Genomic DNA, 12,402 nt, shown 5'->3' with positions numbered 1-12,402 from the left:
ATGGTGAGAATTTATTTCTCATTATTTCCCTGTAAATTTTCTTGCCAATGTATCTTATGTCGTCTTTTTTAAAAATTCCATTCCAGATAAACCGACTTTAGTTTTTTTAAGACTGTAAGTTACATATTGTGTTTATCTTCGTCACACATGTAATTGTCTTGCCTTTCTCTTAAATATTACACCTCACCAAATTGTCACAGAAGTATTGTGACCAACAAGTATCTTGTCTTTGGGTCGAAGTAATTTCTGAACAACAACAACAACAACAACAACAACAACAACAACAACAACAACAACAACATATGTGTATGGCCGAAACGTCGGATAATAAAGTTATTTTAAACCATAGACAAACAGACTTGTTTTCTTTTCAAACCCATAACAATTATTTTAAAGTCCATGTCTCCTCTCTGGCACATCAACATTGTAGTTGGACGTACTGACGGTAGCTTTCATCACAAAAACAACAACAACAACAACAACAACAACAATAATAATAATAATAATTATAATAATAATAGTAATGATAACAATAATAACAACAGCAACAACTACGATAACAAAATATGATAAAATTCCTACCTACCCTATATTTTGAAGTCATATTCTCGGAAGCCATTTTTTAATTTTGCCTTATTCTTTAAAGTGGATGCATTTGTAATATTTTAGTTTGATTGGAATATTGTGTGTCTTCTCAGCGCTTTACGATTTTTAGAATTTGTATGATGTGATTGTCTGTATTGTACTGACGAGTCACCCAAGTAATCCCATTTCTCAGTGCGACATCTTGAATCAGTTCTACTTGGTGAGTTTTGTGATCCTATGAAGGCCAGAAGTGTTGTCTGACTAATCTTCACTGCAGTGTTTTCACAAAAGTCATCGTTTGTATTTTTTTTTAAATAATAAAGATTTTAATCAACGTTACTGCTTTCCAATGATAACTACGCAATCATTTTTACTTTGAACCTAAATATTCAATTTTTATATGACAACGTATTACCGGGCTTGATATAGCACTGAGCACTGACACTTTAGCCGCGGTCTTCAGTACCTATCACTCGTCCAATTTAACTACTTACTTTGGCACAAATTCTTGTTCTTTTGTAAAATCTTTGTACATTGTAATTTCGTTTTAGTTTAGAATCGTAGATATAATCTATATTTAGATTTCGGTATCAAATTTATAGTGTTTATAAAGTGACAGATTTGAAATAATGCACACTTTGCGTGAATCAAATTTATTTTGTTTTTATCTGGGTTGCATTTGTCGTGCACTGAAAGGTTAAAGGTGACCTGTGTTTGATGTAGGGGGATGGAGGCGGATTGCGATCTACAGTACACATCTTAAAACATGACGTCATTTCTCTTAGGGGTATAAATGACTGTACTAACGACTGTCTTCTATCACGATTCAATAAATAGTGTGAACTGAGATAAGATAATCTAGACTCAGTGTCTGCTGCTTGACCAGATTTGACAGATTTCAGTAACTATGACGTTTTCTAGCAAGGTTTCATATCCGGTGTACTAGAAAACATGCATTTTTACCGTGGTTGTCTCTTATTCTAATTCTCGTCTTGAAATTATCAGAATAATATCTTGGTTAGTCGGTTAAAAAGAGGCATATAAACATACCATTCACTATATCTTTGATCTAACATCAGTCACGACTTGTACACGCCAAGCAAAGGCCTATGTCTACACACTAGCTTCAAATTTCAAAGTCTTTCGGAAACTTCTTGACGACAACGGCAAACACGAGCCGCAAAGGGGACTTTTTCATTGGCTCAGCAGAAAAACAATGTTCCGATGATGATATTCGGAAAGGGGGGGGGGGGAGGGGTGCTTCTTGATTGACGAGTTTGAACAAAACGCGTAAGTTCTTGGTGACTTGGTCATTGGAAAGACCCAAGAAACAAATCGAACAGAAGTGGCGTAGTCCCAACATTAAAACGTAAAAAAAAAACTTTACACACACTTAGTCGATAACACGATTTACTTCAATGTTAGAATGAATTATAATGTCATCGATAAACTACCGGAAATAATATATTTTTACCTGCAATTATTGTCATTAGTAATCTTTTTATTCAAAATTGTCGTAACCTAGGAAACGCTTTACTGCAACTGAATTGCACATTTGATCGTTCCCTCCGGTGTTTTTTGTAACCACAGAAAATTACTGGTACACACGAAAATGAACAACTAGCCCTCAGTAAGCGTCGAAGTCACGTAAACACTGAAAATTCACAGCCTTTTTTTTAATCTTCCTTTCTCAGTATTTAGTAATGGCTGCGATCAATCTCAACTCGACTTTCACGAATGTGCCACGATCACCATGGCAACCGTGACAAAACTAATCTTAGCATTGAGAGATTCCAATATTTCTGACTTAAAAACGCTTCATTATAGTGTGTTAAAAGCCTAAAGATAATGTAACTGACATTCATAATATACACGTCTTCTAGGGGTGTTATTATCATGGGGTAAAAACCGACTATATCCTATCTGATCTGATGGGAGTTAATGTTTCTACCATGGGCCTTTCGTCTGTCGACTTGCTCATTTTAATCTACAAGATAATAATTTTCTGTAATTGAGTGAAATGTTTATCTTCAGGGAGCAATGATAACGCCCTTATTGTCAAACAAGAAACCTGCACAGAATATATTTTATAGTGTCCCTTGCAAATAGGTGGTGTTATATGTGGGACTACTCTAAAAATGGACCACTCTAAAAATCGGCTTTTCAAGAGAATGAAAGAGAAACTGTTTGTTTGATTCTGAAGGGTAAATATTGTGTGGAAACCAAATACATTTAGTATCTTTTCTATCAGTTATTTTAACGCTACTATAACAGCTCATTTAATTCGAAAGGAATCTATTCTATGCTCATCGTAGGGGTTTGCGTAGTCGGTGTTTCCCTAGGGCATCAATTCGTGAAATGTATCAAACACACGGTGTTACCCCTACAGCTTCATATTGAATACTTTGATATGAGAAGAAGAAATTGTTATTAAAGCATTTAAATGTCACAGGAGTGGTAAGGGGTGGAGATAATGATGCAGGTTTACAGATTCGCACATATAAAAACAAGACGGGGCAGCAATTGATCAAGAGAGGGGGGGAGACAGACAGACAGACAGATAGACAGACAGACAGACAGACAGACAGACAGACAGACAGACAGACGGACGGACGGACAGACAGACAGACAGACAGACAGACAGACAGAATGCTAAATGGAGAACAACATGTGCGAAATCTGCCTACACGAAACGTTACCATTTGTGTGTGTATGTGTTTGTGTGTGTGTGAGAGAGAGAGAGAGAGAGAGAGAGAGAGAGAGAGAGAGAGAGAGAGAGAGAGAGAGAGAGAGAGAGAGAGAGAGAGAGAGAGAGAGAGAGAGAGAGAGAGAGAGAGAGAGAGAGAGAGAGAGAGAGATCAAGTTAAAGTGGTGAAATTGTCGTACCGTCGCTGGTGTATCCTTCAGCTTGCTCAGTCAGGCTGTAACTGATATGATACAAGACACTCCCGGTACACTTTCGTCTACAAGTGGTTACGGTATCCGTTAGTGACTATAATACAGTGTCCTCAACCGATGACTTCATCGCCATTACATATTCTGTTAGTAAACAATCTCCATTGAGTGTATAAAATCGGTTGATAATTAAAATCAAACTAGAATATATTAAGTCATCGATCTGTGATGTGATAAGGTAAATGACCTAAGATGTTTATACATATATATGATGTAACATGGTTTGTCTTGATTTGGACACTAAAAATTAAAATATGCCACTCGTTTATGACGTCACCGGTTCTCTGTTGGTTTTAATGTTAATTTGCTTCCTTTAATTTGCATTTATGTTGTCTACAACTTGTTAAGGAGATGACTCTATTTCAGACCAGACACAATTTTTATTTTAGGTCGTCCTCTAAAAGCCTTGGGTCTGTTGACATGGTGACTATCTAGTATAACAGCACGTTTCTTGTTATCATTACACCTTCAGGCAAATTTGTGTACATACTAACCAAAATTGATCGTCATGTAATTCACAAGTTGTCATCTAAGAACGAAACTGTGGAACAAATGATAATCGCATATGTATGTTATCATTCATTAATTTTACATCAGTCAACCATATTTCTTTTTGTAATCGAAACCTAAAAAGAAACCGACTAACGATATCACTATTCTCAGTTTTGAAATGACTTCTTTCTCATTGGAATCTTATATAATAATACCCCCTTTGTGAATTGTTGCCCGTCTACATTTCCATGTACCGACCCCAGTAAGCAGTAAGTGTTAGTTTAAATAGCTGTGCACGTGGACATTGAAGAGGGCTACCTTTAAACCCTAGTTTATCATCTATGAAATACATGCTTACGTAATCTTTAGTTTTATTTTGTTTTGTTTTTGCGACGCATAGTGACAAAGGCCCCTTAAGTCACTCATTTTTTCTTTGGTTCAACGAAGAAAAATATTCTCGGGGGATAACATCTAAATATCATAGTTTTAAGAATCTCCGTATTTCAAAAAAAAAATTAGTGAAAACTCTATGTCAATAAATTCTTATTTAATAAAAGGGTAAATACATTTGGGATTGTCAATTACAAATTTTAGATACAGCCGATATACAAAGAAAATGGCGCGTGGTCACGATATTTCATGCAACCTCTTTCGTTTCTCCTATAAATTTATAAGTTTTACAGAAACCTTCATATTCGTATTATATTTTCTCATTACTCATTTACCATTCCCTTAAAAGTGGCGTCATTAAAAATCACCACTTCCACATTCTCGTTTACATTTAGCCACATGCAATGACAGCATATGTGAAATAGCATTGAATGAAGTTTGGATTTTTTAAATGCGAGATACCAAAAGTGTTGGCGAGATATCTTCCTATAAATCAACATCACACTCAGATATCATATCAGATACTTAGAGATATGTGTCATGGCACGCGATCATGTTGAAAATCTTCCCGAGATATCGATTTCCAGGCTCTATAAACTCACTCACTCACTCACTCACCCACTCACTCACTCACTCACTCACTCACTCACTCACTCACTCACTCACTCACTCATGATCACTCACTCACTCACTCACTCACTCACTTTATCATAACCCGGTTATGTCCAACAATTTCATAACACAGATATTTGTGTCACGACACAAGATCATAATATCGAAATTATTCCCGAGATTTCTCCCTATAAGCCCTCTTACCTATTTTCAGCATGTTTCATAACACATATCCTACATAAATATGAATAGCCTACATTGAGAACACAGACAGACAGACAGACAGACGGACGGACGGACGGACGGACGGACGGGCGGGCGGGCGGGCGGGCGGGCGGGCGGGCGGGCGGGCGGGCGGGCAGGCAGGCAGACAGACAGACAGACAGACAGACAGACAGACAGACAGCCAGCCAGCCAGCCAGCCAGCCAGCCAGCCAGCCAGCCAGCCAGCCAGCCAGACAGACAGACAGACAGACAGACAGACAGACAGACAGACAGACAGACAGACAGACAGACAGACAGATAGATAGATAGATAGATAGATAGATAGATAACAATTTCAATAGACTTTTGTGACATTGACAGATCTTCTAGTGGTATGACCTGTTCTATAAATCATTTCTTTGAGGTGGGTCATCGTTTCATAGTATTCAAAGCATTTAGTTTCAGTCTGGACCACCTCGGGGTATAAACTGTGCTGGAATCTCAGCTAAAACCCACATATACTTTATGGCAGTTTTCAAGCTACAGTGCTGGTTGTTAACGTCTTGACGCTATGCTTTAGAATATCTCTGTCAGGTTCCTTTGGTAATTTCCGACCATTCCAGTTCACCCACTGTGTTCTTTATTAGATGTCATAAGTGAAAAAAAGTGTTGAGCGATATCAAACATTCCTTTACCCAATATATTGTATCTTTTTCCTTCACAAAAACAATGACATAAAATATTATCTAGGCAGAGGTGTATTTTAATGATAACTTTCATAATCAGTGTTCATCACCGATGGCAAAAGAAACCAGACCGGTGTACTGTCAAAATGTTTTATAACAGTATCAGAATTACAAAGCTATATGCAAAATCTGCATACACGATACGATGCGTTACCTGATGGACAAGAGAGAGAGAGAGAGAGAGAGAGAGAGAGAGAGAGAGAGAGAGAGAGAGAGAGAGAGAGAGAGAGAGAGAGAGAGAGAGAGAGAGAGAGAGAGAGAGAGAGAGAGAGAGAGAAACAGACAGACAGACAGACAGACAGACAGACAGACAGACAGACAGACAGACGTGGCAGCGACTGACACAGCGAGCCAGAATCATAGAGACAGAGACAGACATGCTAACACACATAATGAGACACTCAGATTGATAGACAGACAAACAGAATGACGGAATGACAGGCAGAGATAGACGTGTAGAGAGTGAATCGTTTAGAGTAGATCATAAAAAGAGCTTTCTTTTCAAGAAACAAATTACGGTGAATTGTAAGTACCTGTTATTCATGAACAAAAAATGAATCTTTCAAGTCAGACACATTCACACGTTATCACAGATGAAACAGAATCGAGACATACCTGAGAGTCAATACAACATTCTTCATCGGTATGCATCGATCACACGTGATAAACTATCATGAATAAATAACGTGCAGAAATACACCTAAAGGATGGTTATGCAAGTGGATGATATCATGGTACATGTATTTTATATACTAGTATCATTGTAAACTTACAGGCCACATTGTCAACAATGGTTTACCGAAGAAACCACCCTGTCTAAAGTCACTGAAAGCATTGTATATATAGTAATACCAGTTTTCGTCACCCTGCAGTCCAGTAGAGGATATCTCAACGATTATTGCCGTTGCTATGACTACGTACTTTCTCACCAAATCCTAATATGCTCAAGTCTGGTTTTTTCAATCTTTATTTGAAAAAAATTAAAACACAAGTGTGTTTTTGTGTGTGTGATAATGAACTGAGTGAGTGAGTTATGGCGAACAGTGAGGTGGGCACTAAGCCCTTGGGGGACTACGTCAGGCGACTGGAGGAAAAAGGGGAGAAAGTTGACCATATTTTTCGTCACAACATTTCAAATAAATAACAAGAAAAAAAATTTGCCAAGACCGAATACCTGTGGACAGATTCTAGTTTGCTATCCCCTTTGGATTATTTCAACCTGATCTTATGATACTAGAAATGTCATGAATTTGTAAATGTGTATTTTAATATGACTTTAAAGGGATATCATTTATTGTGAAAAACAATCAAATATTATATATTGCCCTTATTTGTCTGTAGGCAAGACTGAGTACAAACACTTCAATTTACTCACACTTCACAGGCTAACATGCGAATAACGAAACTTTCACTTTGGATTTACTTATTAATGAATGCTCTATCGAGATACTTGCCTTTCCTCTACACGTTTATAATTATATCTGGCAGGAAACCAATTGCAGTGAGAATACATGCATGCTCAGCAGTTTTTGATAGTCTTTGCATCATGTTTAATTTTAATTTGTAACAATGTATCTGTGTCCAGCACAGCTTCGATTTATTTTTAATGCTCTGAAGACATTGCAATTAGTTTGTTATTACGAACTAATGTAGTATGGTAACGTGGAAAGGTTTTGATTGGTGTATTGAACTGGTTGGTTGTTTTAAGGTATATGCAATGTATATAGTACAGTAATGTCAGTTTTATGTTGAACATATCTGATATTTTACTTAGGCTGTAATATTCAAAATATTCTGTATTCAATATGTCCGTGAACTAGTTTACATCAAAGTAAGAAACTGAGTTATCGGGAATGCTGCCAAGTAGTTTCCCAGTCAATTGCAAGTGTCATCTGGACTATTCATTTTCCAAATTAGTTCGTTAATTCCATCGTCAAAAACCACAGCCTCTTTTACGGCACCGTCCAAGACACACCGCGCGGAAGAATATTAAACAGCTCTGGTTTGCGAGAATGGTTAATTTTATCCTACATCTGTACATGAATAAATATCGACCATGATTTAATCTCTATAAATAATTTTTAACTGAAAAACTTTATTTGTGTTTGTAACGTGAAGAACAGGAACGTAGATGTATCATGTTTTGTTGTTTTAACTGTTCACCATATACATGAGTCCAGAACGTTTCGGTATGTAAATCGGTGTACAGGGAGTATTTAGTCGTATCGGTCAAACAGATTTGCAATACATACCTTGTACTGGAAACGGAAACGTATGTGTGTATTATATGGTATTTACGTTCCAAATAGTTTCAATCAGTTGATAAGCTGGATCACCAGGTTTAAGAAATAGCTGGACACAAATGTATACGTGTACCCATAGACCACTATCATGGCCCAAGATACAACAAAGGAAACTGGTTGGGGTCAACAAACCCCACTCTATATCTATGTATGTGTGTGTGTGTGTGTGTGTGTGTGTGTGTGTGTGTGTGTGTGTGTGTGTGTGTGTGTGTGTGCGTGTGTGTGTGTGTGCGTGTGTGTGTGCGTGTGTGTGTGTATGTATGTATGTATGTATGTATGTAGGGTGACCCTAAAACGAATGACAACCTGAATGACGGAAAACGAATGACAGCATTTCTAGGTGGTAAACAGTGGAATGACACCCTTTTCTACATTCAGTTAGTTGAATGACACCCTCTGCACTGTAAAACCAGTGGAATGACAGCCGCCACTCTATAAAATAAGTGGAATGACAGCATTTTCAATGCTTTAGAACTGGAATGACAGCATTTCTAGGTGGTAAACAGTGGAATGACACCCTTTTCTACATTCAGTTAGTTGAATGACACACTCTGCACTGTAGAACCAGTGGAATGACAGCCGCCACTCTATAAAATAAGTGGAATGACAGCATTTTTAATGCTTTGGAACTGGAATGACAGCATTTCTAGGTGGTAAACAGTGGAATGACACCCTTTTCTACATTCAGTTAGTTGAATGACACCCTCTGCACTGTAAAACCACTGGAATGACAGCCGCCACTCTATAAAATAAGTGGAATGACAGCATTTTCAATGTTTTAGAACTGGAATGACAGCATTTCTAGGTGGTAAACAGTGGAATGACACCCTTTTCTACATTCAGTTAGTTGAATGACACACTCTGCACTGTAGAACCAGTGGAATGACAGCCGCCACTCTATAAAATAAGTGGAATGACAGCATTTTTAATGCTTTGGAACTGGAATGACAGCATTTCTAGGTGGTAAACAGTGGAATGACACCCTTTTCTACATTCAGTTAGTTGAATGACACCCTCTGCACTGTAGAACCAGTGGAATGACAGCCGCCACTCTATAAAATAAGTGGAATGACAGCATTTTTAATGCTTTGGAACTGGAATGACAGCATTTCTAGGTGGTAAACAGTGGAATGACACCCTTTTCTACATTCAGTTAGTTGAATGACACACTCTGCACTGTAAAACCAGTGGAATGACAGCCGCCACTCTATAAAATAAGTGGAATGACAGCATTTTTAATGCTTTGGAACTGGAATGACAGCATTTCTAGGTGGTAAACAGTGGAATGACACCCTTTTCTACATTCAGTTAGTTGAATGACACACTCTGCACTGTAAAACCAGTGGAATGACAGCCGCCACTCTATAAAATAAGTGGAATGACAGCATTTTTAATGCTTTAGAACTGGAATGACAGCATTTCTAGGTGGTAAACAGTGGAATGACACCCTTTTCTACATTCAGTTAGTTGAATGACACACTCTGCACTGTAAAACCAGTGGAATGACAGCCGCCACTCTATAAAATAAGTGGAATGACAGCATTTTCAATGCTTTAGAACTGGAATGACAGCATTTCTAGGTGGTAAACAGTGGAATGACACACTTTTCTACATTCAGTTAGTTGAATGACACCCTCTGCACTGTAGAACCAGTGGAATGACAGCCGCCACTCTATAAAATAAGTGGAATGACAGCATTTTTAATGCTTTGGAACTGGAATGACAGCATTTCTAGGTGGTAAACAGTGGAATGACACCCTTTTCTACATTCAGTTAGTTGAATGACACCCTCTGCACTGTAGAACCAGTGGAATGACAGCCGCCACTCTATAAAATAAGTGGAATGACAGCATTTTTAATGCTTTGGAACTGGAATGACAGCATTTCTAGGTGGTAAACAGTGGAATGACACCCTTTTCTACATTCAGTTAGTTGAATGACACACTCTGCACTGTAAAACCAGTGGAATGACAGCCGCCACTCTATAAAATAAGTGGAATGACAGCATTTTCAATGCTTTAGAACTGGAATGACAGCATTTCTAGGTGGTAAACAGTGGAATGACACCCTTTTCTACAATCAGTTAGTTGAATGACACACTCTGCACTGTAGAACCACTGGAATGACAGCCGCCACTCTATAAAATAAGTGGAATGACAGCATTTTCAATGCTTTAGAACTGGAATGACAGCATTTCTAGGTGGTAAACAGTGGAATGACACCCTTTTCTACAATCAGTTAGTTGAATGACACACTCTGCACTGTAGAACCACTGGAATGACAGCCGCCACTCTATAAAATAAGTGGAATGACAGCATTTTCAATGCTTTAGAACTGGAATGACAGCATTTCTAGGTGGTAAACAGTGGAATGACACCCTTTTCTACATTCAGTTAGTTGAATGACACACTCTGCACTGTAAAACCAGTGGAATGACAGCCGCCACTCTATAAAATAAGTGGAATGACAGCATTTTCAATGCTTTAGAACTGGAATGACAGCATTTCTAGGTGGTAAACAGTGGAATGACACACTTTTCTACATTCAGTTAGTTGAATGACACCCTCTGCACTGTAGAACCAGTGGAATGACAGCCGCCACTCTATAAAATAAGTGGAATGACAGCATTTTTAATGCTTTGGAACTGGAATGACAGCATTTCTAGGTGGTAAACAGTGGAATGACACCCTTTTCTACATTCAGTTAGTTGAATGACACCCTCTGCACTGTAGAACCAGTGGAATGACAGCCGCCACTCTATAAAATAAGTGGAATGACAGCATTTTCAATGCTTTAGAACTGGAATGACAGCATTTCTAGGTGGTAAACAGTGGAATGACACACTTTTCTACATTCAGTTAGTTGAATGACACCCTCTGCACTGTAGAACCAGTGGAATGACAGCCGCCACTCTATAAAATAAGTGGAATGACAGCATTTTTAATGCTTTGGAACTGGAATGACAGCATTTCTAGGTGGTAAACAGTGGAATGACACCCTTTTCTACATTCAGTTAGTTGAATGACACCCTCTGCACTGTAGAACCAGTGGAATGACAGCCGCCACTCTATAAAATAAGTGGAATGACAGCATTTTCAATGCTTTAGAACTGGAATGACAGCATTTCTAGGTGGTAAACAGTGGAATGACACCCTTTTCTACAATCAGTTAGTTGAATGACACACTCTGCACTGTAGAACCACTGGAATGACAGCCGCCACTCTATAAAATAAGTGGAATGACAGCATTTTCAATGCTTTAGAACTGGAATGACAGCATTTCTAGGTGGTAAACAGTGGAATGACACCCTTTTCTACATTCAGTTAGTTGAAAGGGGTGTCATTCCACTGTTTACCACCTAGAAATGCTGTCATTCCAGTTCCAAAGCATTGAAAATGCTGTCATTCCACTTATTTTACAGAGTGGCGGCTGTCATTCCATTGGTTTTACAGTGCAGAGGGTGTCATTCAACTAACTGATTGTAGAAAAGGGTGTCATTCCACTGTTTACCACCTAGAAATGCTGTCATTCCAGTTCCAAAGCATTAAAATGCTGTCATTCCACTTATTTTATAGAGTGGCGGCTGTCATTCCACTGGTTTTACAGTGCAGAGGGTGTCATTCAACTAACTGATTGTAGAAAGGGTGTCATTCCACTGTTTACCACCTAGAAATTCTGTCATTCCAGTTCCAAAGCATTAAAAATGCTGTCATTCCACTTATTTTATAGAGTGGCGGCTGTCATTCCACTGGTTTTACAGTGCAGAGTTTGTCATTCAACTAACTGATTGTAGAAAAGGGTGTCATTCCACTGTTTACCACCTAGAAATGCTGTCATTCCAGTTCTAAAGCATTAAAAATGCTGTCATTCCACTTATTTTCTAGAGTGGCGGCTGTCATTCCAGTGGTTCTACAGTGCAGAGGGTGTCATTCAACTAACTGAATGTAGAAAAGGGTGTCATTCCACTGTTTACCACCTAGAAATGCTGTCATTCCAGTTCCAAAGCATTAAAAATGCTGCCATTCCACTTATTTTATAGAGTGGCGGCTGTCATTCCAGTGGTTCTACAGTGCAGAGGGTGTCATTCAACTAACTGAATGTAGAAAAGGGTGTCA

General features: G+C 38.3%; 1 protein-coding gene across 1 annotated transcript in view; it reads right to left on the bottom strand.

The window, feature by feature from the left end:
• LOC144441917 (muscleblind-like protein 1) overlaps positions 1-3,551 on the bottom strand; it is a 62,438-nt gene extending 58,887 nt beyond the window's left edge. Inside the window, exon 1 of the mRNA XM_078131182.1 lies at positions 3,472-3,551. The gene's annotated coding sequence lies outside the window, so the exon portion shown is untranslated. The remainder of the gene's footprint in view (positions 1-3,471) is intronic.
• Between the last annotated feature and the right edge of the window lie 8,851 nt (positions 3,552-12,402).

This window comes from Glandiceps talaboti, chromosome 11 (genome assembly GCF_964340395.1).
Source record: "Glandiceps talaboti chromosome 11, keGlaTala1.1, whole genome shotgun sequence".
Taxonomy (NCBI): Eukaryota; Metazoa; Hemichordata; class Enteropneusta; family Spengelidae; genus Glandiceps; species Glandiceps talaboti.
The sequence above is the reverse complement of the archived record's forward strand: the minus strand, read 5'-3'. Positions and strand labels throughout refer to the sequence as shown.